The sequence below is a fragment of the Bactrocera neohumeralis genome, chromosome 2, assembly GCF_024586455.1.
Source record: "Bactrocera neohumeralis isolate Rockhampton chromosome 2, APGP_CSIRO_Bneo_wtdbg2-racon-allhic-juicebox.fasta_v2, whole genome shotgun sequence".
In the NCBI taxonomy this organism is placed as follows: Eukaryota; Metazoa; Arthropoda; class Insecta; order Diptera; family Tephritidae; genus Bactrocera; species Bactrocera neohumeralis.
The window spans coordinates 70,555,156-70,577,284 of NC_065919.1; the positions used below are offsets into that span (position 1 = coordinate 70,555,156).

At 33.6% G+C, this 22,129-nt stretch overlaps 1 pseudogene; it reads left to right on the plus strand.

Annotated features, from left to right (window-relative positions):
- LOC126763325 (pyrokinin-1 receptor-like) overlaps positions 1–22,129 on the plus strand; it is a 41,335-nt pseudogene that overhangs the window by 18,072 nt on the left and 1,134 nt on the right.

A 22,129-nucleotide genomic window follows, 5' to 3' on the forward strand; every position in this document is an offset into this window, starting at 1 on the left:
ACGCAATGGATGTACCATCTGAACCTACGAAAAGGATAATCTTCAAAAAACAAATGCCAAAGAATGTTCTTTCGAATGATAATAAACATTCCCCATTAAATTTGCATAAAAACTTTTAAGGTTCTCACTTGACAGTAAAACGAGAATACTTCTTCATTCCCTGCTTGTTCTTCAATATGGTTGTCAACACCGGTAAATTTTTAGGACTTTCATGCTTGAATGGTTTCCCAAATTGGCAACCTCATTTGCACCTGTGGATTGCACCGCAGAAAAAATGGCATTGGAGCAAGAAAGTGCGCATTTGTTAATCATACAAGCATAAATATCAAACATACATATTTGTGCGCCTAACAACAAAAACAAATGCAACTAAATTCATAAATAATATATACAGGTGCTTCCATATGTATATTTCCACCACTCGGGGAAACACTTGAAGCCGCAGAAGCCTTCAAAATGCTTGAATTGTTGTTATTCGTGCTTACGTTGTCTACATATAGAAGCAGTTTGCAAGCAAATCAATTTATGACTCAAAGGTGGAAAATAAGTGAAAAACAGCACGTATTCATATGCGCTTTAACACACACATATGTATATATTTGTATTTGCATACTTAAATACTCTCGTACGAGCGAGAAGAACACTGCCTGCTGAGTGCACTTCAAGTGAATTTCGAAGAAAAAGTATGAAATAAAAACAATTTCCATTGGAGCACAAGTGCGGATTCAAGCATCGAAACAGTTTGAAAATGAAATTGCCTGCGAAAAAGCACATATTACACTGTCAGAGTATGTGAGTGGATGTGTGAACATTGCCTGCAAGAAATGTGGACTGAACTCCAAGAAGACAGCTTTTGGTTAGGGTTCGGGCTTCTATAAGACAGACAGATACAATGGAAGGAGAATGTTAAGCATTTTTATAGTAATAAAGCAAGGTTCTAGAACATTAATATAAAAGTCTAAAATATGTGGAAATCAATTTCAATATTCTTGCAAATATGTACTTTTAGTAAATTGTTAAAAGAAATAAGCGGGCGAGATGTCTTTCTGTATGTTTTCGTATTCTTATATATTCAGTATGCAGAAACGTTTCCGGTTTGATGGCTTAGTGCTTCTCGACGATTTTCAGCTATTATCCGCATTTGCTTTGAAGAGAAATGTTCAGTTTACATAAAAACAAGAATAAATGCACGTGTACGAGAACTAAAAACCAATAACACACATATCTATGTATGCTGCATGATTGTTTTGTAGTATGTTAGAACAGGCAGCGGGCAATCACATTGCTCGCCAACGCCAATTCGGGAATGACAGTGCAAGACCAAATAACAAATTATAGTATACCGTTATTTTCTTTAGTAAGATATTAATATAGTTAAATATGAATGAATGTAGAAAATTTCCCGTTTGTTTCTGGTTTATGACGCACTAACAATGAAACATGTGGTGTAAAAATATAAGAGCAACATTTGTGGAAATATAAAAAAGGTGACATCGAGTTAGAAAGTAATAAAGGTCAAATATGTCATGACCATTACAAATAACAGTTCGATTGCCTTCTCACTCTTCCACTATCCTTCGTTGTTGGTGTGCGCTGACATTTTCATTCCATTGTCAACAGCATTGCTGGAGGATAAAATTTTTCCATGAACTCTTCACGAAGGATGCAATTGAACAGCATCTACGTCAATATTATTTATTTTTCATTAAATAATAATTATTTCTTAGAACATTAATATTGTAGACCATGTGAGTACAGTATGGTTGAATTAATATATTAATTGACCTTGAATGTATGTATATAGGTACATGTCTTCAGTTTGTGGGCCAAAAACGATACTATTCTTGTAATAATAATTCTGCCTAAATGCAATTTCAAATACTTCAAAACATGATTTTAAATTTATATTTATTTTTATTTGTGACCTGCGCATAACTAAAGTTTTCTTTAAGAAAGTTCTTTTTTTTAATAATTCTCACGAATAAAGATTATGGCAAATCAACTTGAACAAATCTGTTTAATCCCAAATCTGCAAAACGTGTACAACCAAAATATACCAAACTAAATATTCTACTAATCGTAGAATATTCGTTTCGTTTCCCTTCCTTCCTCTATGATCGATGAAAAATTATGAAAAATTGTGCTTGGGAACCATTGTGATACCAGAGGATCAAGTGATTAGATAATGCGTAAATGAACACTTTCGATTGCTTGTGCGAATTTCTATGTAAGTTAGATGATAACAGTACCATAAAAATTTACATAAATTAACCATCCAATTATATAACAATAAATATAATTAAATATTTTTGGATTATCTAAATGTCTACTCAAATTACAAATAAATCTCGTATATGCTTCACTCAATCCATCTCATAATCATCACTTAATACATAATCACACTGAAAAATACATATTTTTTGCTGTAAAATTGCTTTATTATATCTTCTATATTGCCACATTCTCTATTGATGTTTTTATAAATAGCTTACCATGCTTACTGCTTCTTCTTCTTCTTAATCATCTTCATAAAGTCGCACATGTCCACATGCGCGCCAACTGTGAATCCTTTACGGTCCTTTTGGTAATTAGTGCGTTTTTATAATTGCTCCCAAAATCTGTTCTTAAGGGCAGATTCTAAACCACAAACTCGCCACGTGAATGACATAAACATAGTTAGTAGAATATTGCTGAAAATATTGCTAAAACTGTCATCGGCTACCAGGCCAATTCAAGAAATAAGAATTTTCCGAAATGCCTGACAGACGGAGCGGTGTGAGATGGAATGTTTTAGGATATTTAGTAACGCCAAGATCATATACAAGGGAACATAAGTAAGATACACAAGCTTTCTACTCCCGAAGTCTCGAAAACACCTATACTTATAAGAGCAAACTTGCATAAATGTTTCCATGTATTGTCAAGTTAAGCTCAGCAAATTTAAACCACATATAAAGTAGCATTAGCGTTAAGGCGTTAAGAGTTTCTTTTGTAAAGTGAAATAGGTGTTTACCTATTTGAATCCATTCTTTAACTTGTAAATATATTTTATTTATATTCATAATCCTTATGCATTTATAGAACTTTTACATTAGTTTATTATGGATAAATGAGAATCATCCCCCGACCTCAACATACAGACCACACTAGCACACAACATCGACTCAGACTCACAACACTGATGCGCAACCCCAACCACACTCACCACTTACAATCCACATTCTACACTACTCATGCGAGCACCATACATCAACACCCTAACACACAAGTACACTAACCACAATAACACCACACACATCACACCATCCACCCACAAAAGGGAATAAGAAGACCGACGAGGAGATTCCGCACATATCGTTTTCGACAACATCTGTACGCGTCTTGGTGATTATATCACGTCACGATATCAGCGTTTTACAAAATTGTAAATTACCTCCCTTTTTTAATAAAACCTATTGAGTAAATACCCTTAATACCCGCGAAAATACATATATATTCGCCTTTTCTTCCTTTGAAAATTTGTAGAGGTGAACCATAACGGTGAGTGCGCTACAAAAGCAGTATCATTAAAAGAGATGTATCAGTCAGATTGAGTCAGCATAAGAAAAAAACATATTATGTATAAGCCTAAGTCATCTTCCTCAGTCATAGAGAGTGATATCTAACCTAACCATTTGCATCCAGAGCAGCACAAAGATCGCCTCAGCCGTGACAATGACATGCTGAGAGGTCCTTCATAAGAACGCTCACTGCACTCTTCGGCGTTCACCATTCAACAAAGCTAAAGCGACTAAATGACCTGTTATTCTCAGTGGCTTGTCTATGTTGGTATGATTAGAATGCGTTCTTACTTTGATGCTGTCGTTGTTACTGATGGGAGCCTAGAAATATTTGTTTAAATTCAGCGAGACCTTAATGAGATTAGACGCCATTTCCAGTCATAAATCATACTTGGTTAACACAGGTATGTGTGTTAAGAAAACGTGTCGGGACTGAAAGAAACAGTTACGAGGTTGGAAAGATTTTGCTTATTCGCATTTATTAATTAAGTTAGGGTGTGCCTAAAGAAATTAACATTGTTATCAAAACTTTTGATTTCGCCATTCAAGTTTTGCACCATTGGATCTGTCTGATTTATCATTCAACAAAAATATAAATCTAAAATCGATTAAAAGAGAACTATGCACTCTTATGTATAAACATTCGGTCAATTCCTCTTTATGGCGAAATAAGCTCTAATACTTGAGTACAAGATGGCCTTAAGTTAAAATAATTTCACTTAGTAAGTACTTCTGTGATAACAAGATAGCCCAAAGTTTGAATATGTATTTTTTACGAAAATGTTGTTTTAGCAGTTATATAACAAATAGAGTCAATTATTTCCCTTAGACCATTCCTAACCCAAGCAGTTACCAAGTAAGCGACTTCAGTTTAACGCTTTCCATTCCTGCTCTGTCTGTGGGGCAAGAAATCACTGCCAATGATTAAATGTCAAGCTGAGCCTCACAGGTTGCCAACCGCACTGAATTTGCTTTATCCGTTGCGTGATCTCAATATTCACCAACCAATGTTCCAGAGCCTACTCGGATCATTACGCTTTAATTATAATATAATTTGCATTGTCAGCACCACAAAGCGTTTTTTTATGTCACCTAATATAAGTATGTACATACAAAAAATCCAAATAAAGAGGATAGCGAACAAAAAATGCCTGCTAAGTTGCTTTCCGCCGCAATTTAATTAAAGCTTAACATAGTTGTTGCAGTGGACGTGCTTATGTTAGTGCTGTTATTCTGAGTTTAGTGTATGAGGTGCACAAATTTCGCCCGACGTTTTTTGGATTAGCGTTAGGAATAGAATTTGCTTTCATTAAGCAAATTGGCGACAATTAGTCTTCATTTTCGTACCGCATTTAATTGTTTTCATTCCATGCGCCACCGACTAAGCCAGAGCGACGTAAGAAAAACTGAAATAAAATAGGTATATTACTATAATATATGTTTTTCACAGAAGTTGTTGCTGGTTTGAAGATCTTAATAACCATTTGAGCTTATTTTCTTTTTATGTAATTTTAAATGTTAATATCTTTGCTTTTGCGTATTTTTAGAAGGGTTTACTTGTTGAACATTAAACTCAAATCTAAAGGGTGTTTAGTTGCTACACCTACACCTCAGATGACTACGCTTAGATTACCAGCTGGCAACTGGCAACAATCCATACCTTTTTTTTTCAAAGCAACTCATGGGCTTTCAAGCTTATTTTTACAATATCATTCCTCTCTTGTGCACTTTTAACGAGTTCGGTTGTATCTTGTGGCTCAATTCCTAATAAAACTGCTATCTTTCATAGGCAATTGGGCACCGGTTGTTTGCCAATTTGTTGCTGATTACTTCGCATAATTGCCATTTAAAAGGAAAACAAGAGGAAAGAAGAAAACAAGAAACTTTTTAGCGGAAGTACAGATAAAAAATAGAAAAGTAATTCATTATTATTTTGCCTTTCCCTGTTTTATTTTATTTAGTTTCAGTATTCATTTTATTGCTGAAATTTTCTTACCACACCGAAATTTAATGGAAATAAATGACGACTTTCAATAATCATTTTTGTGCTTTTCGTTAAAGGAATAGAAACTTTAAACTCTTATTTATTTTGCGGTATTTCGTTTTGTTTTTTTTTTTTTTCTAAAGATTTATTGTTTATAGTATCAGAAAATATTCACTTTGATCAAATATTGATAGTAAATCGCAAACATTTAACTCACCAACAGTGCATCGATGAACTTAATACAATTTCTGTCGATAAATCTACATTGAAAACCAGTGTTTATCAAAAGTGTGTTCAAGGTCCAAGACGAATTTTGGGAAGATCATTCAAAATCAGTTTTTATGCCCGAAACTATTGATGTTATGTTTCTTCTTTATTTATTCATTAATATTTATTTTGCCTCCTTCAAATTAATCAGTCTCAGATATATTGCACTTCTTCAAGGGGTTTTCCCAACCGTCAAAGCACTTAAAATATAAATTTTGTGTGATGTTGTTTAGCTTCTCCATCGATACAGTTTATTTTTAAGGAACTATTCAAACAAATGCACACCACATGAGTACAGGCATGTACCTAGTACACACACACTGTGTGTAAGTAATTAAATAAATTTGCTTCAATCGTGTTAAGCATCAAATTTCTACGGAACCTCTTTCCTTCAAAGGGATAAGTTAGCTGCCTTTCAATTGAATTACCAAGTTGTCACGCCAGAAAGAAATCAGAAAAAGTTTAGTGGCACATGGCAAGGACAATAATTTATTATATTATAAACTTTCTAAGCCAGTACTGCTAGTAACGCAAGCACTCGAACATCGAGAAACGCTCATTGAAAACCAAAGAGTATTAAAATTTTCTTGCAATATTTTAAACAAAAAGATGAAGAAGCTACGCGACAGTGAAGGACCGCATCCTCCGGTTAGCTGCTGCATAAAAGTGCTCTTATCTTCCTCTTATCTAAAAAATTTTCTCAAATTTGCAAATTAGAAACTTTATTTATTAGACGCTGAGCTTCCAAGGCGTATTTTGAAGTTATTTTTTTTTTTTGCATAACTTCTTATAGTCATTATTTATTTATTTAAAGTAGAAATAGCCAACCTCTCTGCAAACTTTACTTTTTCGGGGCAATCAATTATTTAGAAAGTCATATGATTACTCAAATCCATTGACGAAATAAAACAGCGATATGTGATTACGTGTGTGAAAAACGAACTTGCTACAAAAATATGCATATACAAATATGTAGAGAGAAAAGCAATATAAATAAACGTGTAATTGGTTTTGTGTGATAAAATACGGTGATTTGATGCTTTTGACAATAATTGGATTTATATTGTCATCACTTATCGCTGATTGCGTTCACACTGGGAGAATAACAAGAAACAAGTATGAATACTTAAACACATAAAGGTACAAAAATATGGCATATATGTATATGGTATACACATATACTAATATATACGTACGTATATATAAGAGGCAACTTGTGAGTAAATAAGTGTGAACATAAAAAGCGAAAAAGATGATGTCTTTTATTTCACAAAATTCTGCAGACGGACTTAGTTGCTTTTCATATTTTCCTTTTTGTTGATTTTATTGTTGTTTTTACTTTTGTTCTCAAGTCATTCGTAGACAAGACGAAATTTATGCAACTGGTTTCAATTTGTAACAGCTGCAGGGCAGCTTTTTATATTTATATGTACACTCGGCGAAAAAAAGCCCACGCACTTCACAGTGCGTGAATACTTAAATATAGCGCAAAGTTATGGTTCATTTTAATTTAAGTTCAACAGTTTTTTTTCGAGCCAACCATCATATAATTCACTTAAAGTTTAACACTTGTTTTAGTGAAAAAAGTATGCAGACACACATAACAAACCCTAGAACTAATATTTGTTAGGAATAGTTAAATAATTTTTAAACAAGTTATTTACATACTCGTATTTTATGTTTTAAATGTTCTGTATTTAACAAAAGAATAAATAACAAAGCAAAATATAATTATATTTTCTTTCTAAGAGTATTTTGTAAAGCACCCCTTCTCCTAATAACTTCAGCTTTTCATGGATTCTAACAAGCGTTGAAGATAGTTTTTATTAATTTCTTCATTGTACATGGCTTAAGTAATATTTTATATTTCTTTTAGACTTGTTGGACACTTTTCTCTAATCCCTTTGCCCATATAATGCCAGCAGTCCTCATTTGGATTGAGATCTGGACTGTTTCCTGGCCACCTCCTTACTCAATTCTTTAAAAATCTTTGTTGTTTGTAACCTCTAAATGTTTGTCATAAATTATAGGAAAATGTATTTCAATGTTTTTATGCTTTAGTTACCATTTTGGCTCTATGGCTAGGAGCTGAATCATCCTGAAGATAAACTTTATGAGTGTGTTCGAACAGCTGCTCAATAGTTTCATTAAAAATTTTTTCGGCATTCACAGATGCTTTTAGAATAACAAGGTGACCAACGCAAACTTGGTTATATCCTCCCATACCATTAAATAGGACGAACGCTTTACGGTAGGTAAAACACAGCTTACCAAAAATTCTCTCCTTTTTTACGATGCTCTGCGGCATTTCCGTCGGGTCCAAACTAATTAAATTTGGATTCGTCGGAAGAAATACCATTTTTCCAGTACAGGTTTTTTATGATTTGCTCGCAGAACATATTGCATAGAACGTGATTTTTGATTTTTTCCAGCGTGTTTAAAGCGATCAGTAATGCATCCGTTTAATTTGATTTTCATAACGAGATTTTACTGTTTTCGGAAGCCAACTGCCCTTTTATCGATTTAATAATTTTTAATAATATTGCGTACACTCCACTTATGCCCATTTCAAGAGCTATTTGAAAAAAGTCTAACAAGACAAGTAGCGCATTTTGAGCGAATAGTGACGAGTTTTTTTCTCTAAGTGTAATATAGTACTTATGATTACCTTTTAATTAACGCCGAAACGTTTCCAATATTTTTATAATTTCAAAAAATAATGTGGCAACTTTTATGAATGCTTATCCAGATAATACAAAATCTGGTGAAAAAATATTTCTCTGATATCTCCAAAAAGGCAGGTGATGACTTTCAATTTACTTTTCTCTCCTTCTCTCTCTTTAGGAATTTATACTTAAACATTAAAATATATCATATTTGCTTTCTCTTTTTGACCAAAGCAAGTTAAAAATGCTTACAATAAATAAATTGCGAATATTTATTGCCAAGGAGATCAACTCATGCTTTAAGTTCTTCCCAAGCTTTATTTGTTATTCGAGCATTTTATATTTTATGCCATTTTTCGAATGTCAATAATTCAGTTGAGGATATTAAAAAGATGCGACAAACAAAAAAATTCTTTCAGGCAGTCGCTGTTTCAATTTAGGGTAAGAGTGAATTTTGCGGAACAATCTTCTTTTTCTCTAAAGACATTGAATCGCAGGAAGTTAACGACAAAACTGCCTTACTGTGCTAAGTACACATTTTGTACTTCTTAAAATATTTTACTACCACGCATATAGAAAACTTGCCTTAATATTTTCAGCACTAACTGGAGCACTGACAACACCACTGGCCTAATAAATAACAGATGTAAAAGAAATGTAAGCATTAGCCCTGACATTGGTGGTCAACACAGTCAAACACACTTCAAACATATACATTTCATGCCTTGCAAGCAGGCAAATATACGGCGAAATGAGCCTCGCAAGCCTTGTTGCACCAAAAGCAAACAAAACACTTCACTTTTTCCGAAAATAAAATAAAATTTACTGTAGCTATTTTGCTTATAACTGTGTCTTTTAACGGTTATTTAATTTTCAGCATTTCTCCATGTTTTTGTTCTAAGTCAATTCTTCGCTTGAGCGCTGTATTTTTCTCCCACTCCTGTTCCTCCTTGTTTATTTTCGGCTTGGTGTTTATTTCTGTTGCCACAATAAATTTTTGCTCAAGACTAGACTTTTAACGATTGTCTCTCGTATTTCATAGTCAACAACAAACAAGCATGCGAACATACTCACAGTTACTTATAGCGGTCGAGCTAGCATATTTTTATGTCTAAGAATGAATGACACAAATAAATAGTGTTACTGTTTGGCAGGCAAATTTATTACCACTCTAAATAACAGTAAATTTTCTCGTTGACTAAAATTGCTGTGTCAGTTTGGTCTATTTAACATGTAACACATTCACTTTCACAGGATTTACATAAAAATACACATTAAAAATTTCAATATCTTTAAGGTGTTTAAGGTTGACAGAGCGTATACTTAATATTTTGAGCGTAGAACAAGCTTGGGTGATACAAGATGTAAGCGGTTGAACGAAAATGTGTCTGAATCTGCAAATAATAAGATATGTATGTGTAGAAATAAGTGAAAAGTAAACTATCTCGAAATAGTTAATTGATCCAGAAAAAAGCGTTAATTCAATGAGATCAGCAAAATAAAAGGGTAAGGAGATGATGGAACGCCAAAAATTTTGTTTATACAGGTCTTTAGTTTAAACATACAAAAATGTTTAATCCAATCAGTAGTTTCTTCGAGATTTTCTGCAAATATTGGCTTTCTAATTATTCTATTGCAGACGTTTTCAACTAGATTATATTGAAAATGTAATTTTATCAAGTACCTCACTTTCAATGAAATGAAATTTATGTAAATACACGAGATCGTATCTACTTCTATCAAAAGCACACTTTGTTTATGAAATAGAAAATTGTCGAGTTTTTTTGCAGAAAATCACAGTAAATCCTCATTTGGGGAACTTTAAATGCGTTGCTGCCTTAAATTTAATTAAATTTCAGGATTGTTTATCTTTCTTGGCGAAATACTTAGAAAGAGCTAAGACAGAAATACAAGTAAGTGAAAGAAAGACATTAAAATTCCCGCTGATTTATAAGTGTTTGAATTCAATTGGAAAAGTCTCTTCAGGTAACTTGGATAACGTCCAAAGTGTAGCCAAATGCAAAAGCGGCGCGTCTTTAATCAGTTGTAATTGTATTACTGTAGCTGTTTAATTATTTCATTTTTTCCTTCTTTTTTTTAATTTTTTTCGCGAGGCAGTGTTGTACTGAAAATTTTCGAGGTTTTACTAGAAGCAAAGTATAATAAGCATTTGAGCAAGGGATAGGTTGCGCGGAAGTGGTTTAATTTCAGTATAATTCAGTAGCTTTCCTGCAAGTCCAAAAATTTTCGATGAAATACTCTGAAAGAATTAGTCAATTTTCAACTAGAACCTGAAAAGCGCCAAGTCAAACACATAACTGTTAAAAATACAAGAGTCTCGGAAAGAAAAGTATTCTAAGTAACTTCAAATTATAAAAAACATGCATATCTCGCTTCAATCTACTTAAAACAAATTTATAGACTCAATGAGTTTTTACCTTTTTAACTATTTTTTCGTAAACCTAATTATTTTAAAGATATAAACGGTTAAAATTTCATTATTTATCTGATGATACAAAAAAAACTAGAAAATTGTAAGGCGGAGGACCTTCCCATTACAATTGGAAGCTCACACTTGGAGAGGCTTTCTGAAAGGTGTTTAATAATATTGATATTTTCACAAATTATTTAGCAAAGAAACCATTAGATGACCCGAAAACAGACGATCAATGTACCGAATTTCGTGACAAAGGTGAGTCGAAGCCGAAGAAACATGTTAAAGCAGCTCAAAAATCAAGGTTAAGTTGACAGTTTTCTCGATTATCGAGGTCTGCTTCACTCCCAAGAATTCCTTTCGGCTGGCCAAATTGTCAAGAAGGAATATTGTTTGAATGTTATGCGTCATGTGTGCAAAGCTATTTGTAAAAAGAGGCCGGACGTCGGGACCGACAGCTCTTGGTTTTTGCAGTACAATAATGCACCATCGCATACTGCATTGTTTCTTAGTGAGTTTGTCGCCAAATTTCTAACCTGTATCGTGCCGCAACCACCGTATCCACCTGATTAAGCTCCGTGTGACATCTGGCTTTACAGCAAACTCAAACAACCGCTCTGCGAAAACAGTTTTGAGTCAATTGAAGACATTAAACGTGAAGCACTGCGCGGATTGAGAGCTATTCCGGAAAATGACTTTAACAACTCTTTCGAGGGTTGGAAAAAACGATGGCACAACATAGACATAAAGTTTGAAGTAAAAAGTAAGTATTTTAAAATTATGAAAAAAGGCTTACTATTTTTTTGTACTTTTTTCTTCAGATACAAGCCAAGAGAACACATGTAGAAATTTTTGAATACATAGATAAAATTACGATACTACTGCCAAAGCGTTTATGTATGATAGTTATAAATCGAGTGATCTTCGTCCCCGTTGCTCTTGTACTTGTTGTTGTTATTGTTGGTGATGCTGCTGTACAAGTATATTATTAATGGGTGTGGTTAAACGGTCGTGTGGTTGAATACTAATTCCGTTGCGTGTTCACTGAACATGGTGTTTACGAATTTAGAGCTAAAGAGAAGAACTGCAGACACATCTATAGATGCTTTCCGATAAGGCGTTGTCCACATGAGTACCATGTTTGGGGGTTCAATAATAGCTATAGCTTCAAATGTAATTCTGCTCCGTTAAATTACATATATAATTCAGCACGTCATTGGTTTGTCGAAGCGTTAATTGGTTATCGTGTAGTTACGTGACGATTATCAACCACAGTTCTATTTGCAACTGCTCTCTATAGTGCCAAATTGAGTTTGCATGCATGAATACGCACACAGTGGGTGGCACGAATGTTTGTGTGTGTTTATGTGAGCATCAAAATTTGTTTCCATGTTTAATTTAACATTATTATATCCAAAATAAGTTTAATGAGTTTGCAAACAACTACTATACACCATGGCGTATACGTTACCGATGTATTGGCTTGCTTGCTTTGTTTAACGAGCTCTTTAGTGCGTTATAGCGTTGTTTTCGGTATAAAATTTTAATTAAGGAAATATAAAGTTGTAAACAAATTCCTAACTACGACTTAAATGGTATAAAAGTAGAAATTAAAAATTTATTAATATGTTGCTTCTGTATCTGCTATATATACGGAAACAGTTTTTGTCTTTTAGATTCAGTGAGCTTGTTTATTTTAGATTTCACTTTCATGCCTAATGCATCCAATTTCCAGTCGTTGCTCTTACCTACCGAATCTTTGCAATATTAATTGCTAACGCTAACAGTGCTTACACCTAAATATGTGCATTGTTGTGTGCGTGGTAGTAAAATAGTAGTGCTTTCATAAAAAGGTTTAATTACTTACCTCATCATAAATTCATTATCACAAAACTGGTATGAAATAGAGCACCATTAAGGAATAACATACACAAACTGTGAAAGTGCAAACAATGTGACAAAAAAGCACACGGAAATTGTAAATAAAGCGCTTAATATTTAATTTTTCATCAATATTTGTTTTGCCCCCTTCAAAGTAATCTCCATCAGATGTAATACACTTATGCCAACGATTTTTCCCGTCCTCGAAACACTTTTTATAAGCACTTTTTAGATTTCAGCTCCTTCAGCGAATTTTGTTTTATCTCTTCGATCGACTGAACGGCAAACAGCAGTTTCACTTTGAGAAACAAGAAAAAATCCCGGTTCCAAATCTTGTAAATATGGTGTTTCATTGATGATAATTATTGCGTTTTTTGAACCAAAAAGACCAGTTTACGATACCCCTTTTTGAAAAAAAAATCAGCTTTATCGGGACGAGTCGAGCAAGAAGGTGTTTACCCAGAGAATTTAATTACCGTTTCCGGGTACTTTTTTGTCACAATGTATGTATGAGTTTGCAGCTGTTAACTTTTCGATTAAAGCGGTAAATCAGCAAAGTTGGCGATAAGCTGAGAAGCACGTGCACCTGCTAATGATTTCTAATTAACTAAGTTCTCGACTTGTGCATGTGTGTTTTCTAAGCATATGTTGGTTGGCAATGGAAAGCTAACAAACAAAAGCACGCGAAGTCCCTGCAGAAACCTTTTTTCTATTGCTCTTGCTATAAAATTGTTTCCTTTTGTGGTACCAAACTCTGAAGCTGAAATAAGTTAAAGGCCTGCAAATTTTTGGCGAAACCAATGTGGTAAGTAATACCAGACACCCCTAGGAGTCAGCCTGACTTGAGCGTTCCTAAAACAACTTATTATAATTTTTTTGTAAACAAGCTCCTTTTTGCACTTAACATAGAAATTTTAAACCATTTCATTTTCCATTCAGAGCACTTTAAATTTGCGCCTTTTTCGTTAAAAAATATGAGTTTAACAGAAATTCGAGGTCATACAACCCATAAACATCGAGTAGCCTACCAGTTCTTAGTCAAATTAATTTGTAAGTGGTAAGTTGCTGTGCTATTGTAGTTTATAATTGAGCCTTTATATGTAAAAAGTTAACAGCAAGTTACATAAAGCTCTTAAACTTATTTACACCCTTACTGTTTATTAAGCAACCATTCTGTAATAACTTTCTTAGGGGTTTCATGAAATATTATATCTTAAGCACTTAAACGCAGAAAAGCTAGGATAGCAGTGAAAGCTAATTGATTATGCAGCAATATCCTCTATGCACCGACACCGTGGTTCTAATGGCATTCCTTGTATGTGTATGTAGTACATACTCAAAATATTATAACACTGTGTATATTAAACAAGTACACGCTAGATATGAAGGCGAAGTATATATGCAGAGAATTTGGGGTCATTCACCTTCAAGGTCACGTGTTCGGTAAATAGAATTTAAAATACACGTGGTAACATTGTTGTTGTTGCTACCAATTGTACCGAAAGTCATAAAACCAGCTCGACAAGTTAAAGATGCGCAAGCTATTTATAAGAGATGGTGTTAGCGAAGGCGGTGATGTTTTTTGTATTTGAAGACTTTTTCCGATAATTTCTGCGTGCAACTAAATAATTGTTATACAAGTATAAGTATTACTAAAATAAGGGCTCATAATATAATATTCATCGTATTGAATTACAACAACAACTTTCCCAAAATTGCTGAATATATGGTTGAAAAAACTACATTGTTACCATTAAACAATTTTTGGTCCAGAAGATAATATGTACATACTCACACGATATCATACATTTGTTTCAACCACCTCGGCAAAGTTGTATGGCCGACTTGTAGCTATGTTTTGATATTATTACTTTCTAATAGAGGATATCGAGATGCGCCCATATTATGCAAACAATCCAATTGTGATTATGTATGAATCAAAAATCGCTCATCCAAAACTCTGTAATCAAAATTCTTTATTGTTTTTTATTGAAGTTCTAAAAACTAACATATACGAGTACAAAAATCACTCTAAAATTTACTTATTTGTATATTTTGTGTTAACTGGTTTTCGCATGCACTTATCGATATTACCTTTTATGTGGCTTTATGTTTTTTACAGCACGTATATCATTAATATTAGCGACAATCTATTGCACACAATTTTCTAAGCTTCAGTTGGATTAAAGTATATAACGAGTATAATATATTATAAATATTTATGTTTGTATGTGTGCTGGCTTCAACAAATTGGGTGCCAATATTGAACCTCATTTAAACTTCGAGCAGCATACGACCCTAGATCCACAAAACAGAGCTACAGCGGGTGAACATACAAAATGTACATGTGAACGTGCTGTTTATGTTGTTGTTTTCGATTGTATGGGTCTGCGATTACTTATATGCATATTTATGATATTTATTTATTGTACTTCTGGCTTGTTTTGGGAGATTTGATTAGGTGAAAATCGTATTTGTTTTTCATATCAGCTAATATATGTAAAGTGATATGTGATAATGATGTGATGTGATAATGTAAAGTGATGATATCGTACAAGAATCTATAGAAATAAAAACTAGGACACGGCGAAAATTCGTTTTTAAAGAAATATTGTTAAAAAAAAAAAAGTTGAAATAATATATAAATATATGAATACATTACTCTGGAGCTGAAAGTGTACTAATTTGGTCATTTATTCGAAGCGGAAGAAAGTTTTAGTGCTAAATATGATTAATATTAATAGTTGAGAAGGCTTTATGGGACGAACATTATATACCCCTAATTTCTATAACTCAAGGTAAGTTCTTTTTAGGTCAGGAATTGAGGTCTACTCCAGTGCAAACATACTTTCCGCCACTAAATTTTGATTTTCTGTTTGATATGGCTGCTGTTAAGAAATAATAAAAAGTAGATATTTATTTTAAAATTATTTTTCGCTGAGAGGATACATACATATCAATGCTGAGATGTAACAATATGTACAAGATCCCTAACTTATATTAGCAAAACTTAAGAAACTGCGTCGCTGCAGAAGCAGCAACTCATCACAAAATATTTCCATGTTTTGTTGCACTGATTGAGAATTCTGTTAACTTAGTATACCAAGAAATGGATTTTGAGTACACCATATACTATATATTATAACCATAGACACTGCATAATCCGTCTCTTTGATCAAAATGTAATTTTCTGCATTTAAGTATATACATATGTACTTGAATGTGCAATATAACAAGTGTTGTATGTATGTTTTTGTGTACCAGACAGTATTCCTCCTTCTAAATCGTTGCACGAGTCTTTCAAATAATCATCAATTGATTTATGATTGAAACACGTGCCATCGTCTTCAATTTATAGTCTTCGTTCGGCCGTTTCTGGTCACAGCAAGTCCCATAAAATTCACACACCTGCTGAGTGGCAAAAAGGTAAATAAATAAATGCATGTAGACATTCATGTGGAAATTAAAGGTCAGAGTATATTAATTTTAGAATTTACGAAGCTATAAAACTGCTTAACAGACAGATTTTTTTCTATGTGCATGTAACAGTATACGAGTAATACTTTCAAAGGCAAAAAAAAATTTAAAATGTTTTAAAATGAAATTACGTGCGAAAGTATTCGGAAATCAGTTTTTGTTCCGGAAATTAGTGATGCTGTGAGAAAATTGATATTGCACGATCGTCATCTGATCTATCATGGGATTAAGACACCTAATGCCTAGCATAAATTCAATATTGCATTATTATTGGATTGTAGAAAAATTTGACTCAAAAAAATACGTGCGGATTGGTCGAGAGAAATGTTAAACACATATGATAAGAATGCTTCGAAACACGTCTGGCACAACATGACAGGATTTATACGTATGAGACCGAGAGTAAAAAGCAGTCGACTGTATGGGTGTTTTAACATGAGCCGAATTCAACAAAAGTTGTTCGCTTAAGTTATGTATAAGAACCTACGTACATAAATATGCGTGTTTTAAAATATAATGTTAATGTTAAAGAGAGTATTAATGTTAAGTCAATGATTTACTATTATATACGGCAGACGGAGCTCTTCACCACGACAATGCTAGCTTTCACACATCGACTGAAACAACTACATATATACTATACTATGCATATGTAGGTCTTAATGGAGAATATTTTGTGATTAAAATTTGTTTTTGTTCACAAATCACCGAAATATTAAAAACAACTCTCGTATTATCTGTTGTTGAGTAGAAGGAAGATACCTATTTGATTTATGGGTCTTTCAAATAGATATAGATCCATTTTACCCACTGTTTTGGTATTTTTCTCAGTGTTCAGTTCAAATTTCTATTTAAATGGGAAATGAGAAAAATATGCCTAATAAAAGTTCCAAGCCACTACTTACTTACTTATAAAATTCAAAAGCATAAAATGATTTTGACATATACAAGTCTAGACATAGGTAACTCCACTGCTTGTAAGAAAAGCTTCCTGAAATTTCCATTTTTAACTTTGCAAGCGAAGTTGCCAACAATATCTCACTTAGGATTTTGAATGATTGGAATTTCTGGATTGAATTCACAATTCACAACATAGATCTCTCCGCATGTCAGTTAGGTGTGAAATTCAACGTTAAGCGAACAACTTTGTTATGCAAAGTTGTAAATAAATTGTTAGCTTTTATCTTTATTGCTTGTGTTGAAAGTTTTTGGAACTAAAATTTGTCAACATGAGCAAAATTCACGTTAACTACTCACTTGTGTTAATGATGTGTTTAGAAGAGAATGAAAAAGTGAGCAGAAATTATAAATTTGCTTCTTGTGACACATTTTCTTTCAGCCATTTATTTTCAAACAACTTTTCACTGACCGAAATACGTGAGAGCTGCTCCAAAATGCTTTCTACCTTTATTGATTTGCTTAAAGCGCCATAAAATTATCAGGTAACTTCCATAATCCTTGTTCATAAGCGAAAGCATATGGCAAAATGCTGTAAGTCTTGAAATTCCAAGCATTGAAAGCAATTAAAATAGCCTGGTCTAACGTATTGCCACCGAATAGCATACTGTGATAAACAATTGCAATTAAGTGTTGAGACTTGCAATGGCAAACAGCGGACTGAGCAAAGCTTGAAGCGTAGTTAAAGACAGACAGACGGAGAACGCCAGTTGATTAAACACTGAAGGTCACACGAACACACGTATTATCTTTCAATGGTAGAAAATCGTATGGTTTTATACTTGTTCTGACAACAAAAACCGTTCAAACTCCTGGGCGTGCAACTATTATCATTTTCTCATAAAGAAAGGGAGTTAGAAAGTCGTTAAATTTCAGGGTAAGGAAGTTGTCAAAAAAGGTTTGAGTTATAATTTGAGTATTTTCGCGTATATAAATATATATGCTATATGCATTGCAATGACGAAAAATTAATTATGCCCCACGACGCTAATATGCACTGTATTCCACACCAGATCTACGCATACTATCATATGAGCTCAGGAGCACAAAGATATATTTAAAAGAGAAGCAGATATGCTCGATTTTTTACTAAGCTCTGGTTTCAATTAAAGTTCTTAACACATTCCGCGACATATACCATGTAGCCTTGAGCGCATAAAAGCTTCTGCGAAACATTTTCAAGTCCTATCATTCCTTTTCAAGGACAATAATTAATTATACATATTTACGGCAATTTCACTTACTCGAGTTTCCACGCCATTCGGCGGTTCTTATGTGTGTGAGTTTTCGCACAAGCAGAGCAGAATTGTTGTGAACTTTTAACTTCAATTTTTTTTCGCCATTCTACTAAATGTACGACATGCACGAGCTCGGTATGTTCTAAAATTTGTATAGCAAGAAAAACTGCCGGGTTTAGAGTTGAATCAAACACATACGTTTTCTTCCGGTTGGCTGCTTGCAAACTGCAAAGTGCCATAAAATACGTATAAATAACAGTGAACGCGAAAATGATTTTGTTCGTCAACTTCAATATGTGTGATATATTATTTGTATGTAAAAATAAACTTTTATACATACATTATACAGTATATGCGAGTTGCTGTGTTTGCTGAAAATGTATGTCTCAAGGTCTTTCAGCACCGAAGTTTCAAAATTTGATTTTAAATATTGTTATAAGACCGACCCATTTTTAGCGCATTTTCTCCAAAATGTAAGTCTGTATATACTTTTCCTGGACCTATGTGCTAAGCCCTCACTTCAAGTCTTATCATTCTTGGGCCATATTTGCTTCCTTATCTTGCAGTTGGTTATAGATTTCCATCTGTTCTGAGCTATTTGCTCCTCTGGTATGAAACTCAAATTATGCATACGTGGAGCTGACCTCCTAGTCAGCTTAAAGGCCAGCAATGCCACCCGAGTATCTATGTATAAGGTTACTTTCTGTATTCTTCCGTAGTTATTTAGTAGAACTCTACAGGTCTTATCTATACTTCACAGGACTTCTCAATGCCTATACATAGCTTGAATGATTCTGGCTGAGCTGAGTAGTCGTATGAAAAAAGGGATTGCGAGATCATTGAAGTATACACTTGCCCCGACTCCGCAGACAATTTTGAACTTGTCGGTATCATCTCCTCCACCTAAACCTCTTCAGCATTCACGTCTAGAAGGTATCGTCACCTGAAAGGGGCTATTGAAGTCTAACCTTTGGCAGTTGTAGCCTGATTTACATAAGTTTAGTTACTTAAAAATGGCGTTATGTCCATAATCTTTCCTGTTCCAACCTCATAATTCCCTTATTCTAACGGCAGCACTTTCTGCTACTTTCCGAATTAAGACGTTTATGGCCAGTCAATTCAGGATTATGTTGAGCGCATCAATCGGATAAAACTTAATAGCAATGGCACAGGCTGCACACCGTATTTCAATCAATTTCGTAATTTATCAAAAGGAAGTAATATACAAATATTCCTACACAGTAAATACATGTATACATATATAAGTATTTGGTTTTAACATAACCTCAAAATAAATTTTGCATCTGTCGCTCTACATTCAATCAATTTGTTATATTTCGTTTTAAGAAGATTCACTTAAGTATATGTATGTATATGCGTTTATGTATTTGCCATGATTGATTTGCTAATAATATATATTCTTGCAAGCGCATATTGACAACATAACGCGAGCCTTGGAGTAGCGATAAAAGTATTTGCAAATAATATTAAAGCAACCTAAGCTTAAATAAAGTTTACTTGACTCAGCTCTAAATAAATGTATTTTGTGGCTTGCCATTGAAGAAAACTGTCACAAGTCCTTGAAAATGTGAAGAAATGTCGCCAGACATACATACATGTTTGCATATTTACTTTATGAAGCCCTAGGAGCACATAAGAAAAGTGGGGTCACTGCTGTTTATGGCTCTTTCACAAGTTTGGTGCACTTAGATAAACAATTTATTGTACAAAATGGATTCCGTCATATATTTATAGATTTGATGAATTTATGTAGGTCATAGCAAGGACACTTCACTCTAATTTTGTTGTGTTGGCTGTGGTATCAAGTTAAATAATTTTGATTGTTGTTGTTGCGACAGGACTCAGGGTGGAATGAAACTTTTAAGACTGTCTGGCTTGGAGGATGATATTTTATGAAAGTCTGCAGTACAATATAAGTTTGAGCAAATTTAAGTTGTATCTGTCACTCGGTGGGCAGATCTGGGGTCATATTTCTACTCGAGCATACGAAAAAGTCCCTTCATCAAAACTTATAGTATAATAAGTTATTCTAATGTCACAAATTTTAATATGATTTCAATTACAACTTTTTTAATTTTAGGTGCACCTCAAGAGGTTTATGGTTAGTGGTACCCAATTGATTTTCATTTCGTGGCGTAATCTGGTTACTTGCCAGTGTGCTAGCGAAGGCAGACAGCAACGCCATCGAGCTGAACGGTACATAGTAGAGATGAGCGATATTGCGATTTTTCGATATCTGTGATTTCAGTGATTGCTATTTTAAATTCACTGTGATTTTATATTGCCGTTCCAGTTACGTAGACCCGACTGTCGTGGGTACGACGAAAATCTTTTGTTGTTATTGGCGGCAAATTCTCTTTTGGGTCCTGTAACTCGAGTCAAGTTTTTCCGCCTTTCTTTTCATTACATTTTCGCAAATGTCGGAGCGGTTCGGCTACCTGACACTTAGAGCGTATTGCATAGTTCATTTGTATGTTAGTATGATATTTCTTCCTTCACATACTATATTTCTTAGAAGGAATTATCATTAGTGTGGTTGATCATTTGTTTGTTTAGAATACCCACTTTTAATATTTTCAAAGAAAAACTAATTACTAATGACCACTGTAGGATGTCTATTCTGGACATGGTTTTTTTAAATTTGTTAAAAATGTTTTATATGAAATTTTTAATTTGCAAATATTGCATTTTGCATATATTTCATCTACCACTTCAAACATCTGCCATACTTCACTTCTTTTCCTTGATACATTTCCTGCCATTATTAAAAATTATAAGACTGTTACACTCAAAATTTCAAACCGCTATGACGAAAAATAGCATATACGCATATATATATGTATATATACAATACCCTGAAGAAATCTGCTACTTTTCTGCTATATGCTATTGTGATCGCATGTACTGTACTATTAAAAAATCACAGTTTCACAAGTTTATTGCGAACTGCTATCGCAATCGCAATTCACAAAATCGAACTGTTATCGCAATTGAAGTTCATAGAAGCGAACAGCTATTTATAAAATGTGATCGCAGTTGCCAGTGAAAAAATCACCGGTAGTGAAATATCGCTCATCACTAGTACATAGCGATATGTCATCCATTTCGGCGAATAAAAGTTGTTGGATATTGATTAATGGTTCTATTTCTTTCCTTTTTGCTCAGACATATAATTTACTGTGTATTTTTTTGTGTGTTTTTTATTAAGTAAGGTATATTTTCGTTTAATAAGTTAAATTGACAGCAAGAAGAAGCAATAAAAACGTGTAGTTGTCGCGCCCTTACCGTTAAAGAATATGCTATTTTCGGATTTTCTTCTTTCTGTGATTTTTTTTATATCAACGTAAACTAAGTGCTTTTGTGATTAATTGCAGCGAAACGCTTGTCACTTTTTAGTGCACACCAAACAAGAATGCGAATTCGAGATTATCCCTTTAATTTACACACACACATACGCGTGGACTTCGAATATGTTTATATCATATTTGATATGCAATGCTAGTCGAAAAAGAATTTTCGTATTTTGCCAACATATGTCGTTTCAATCGTATATTTCCAGTAAATTTGTGTTAACTAAAGAAAAAATTAAATTCGAGAAAGTTGAAAAAAGATTACAGCTTTTCAAAAATGAGTGTACATAATGA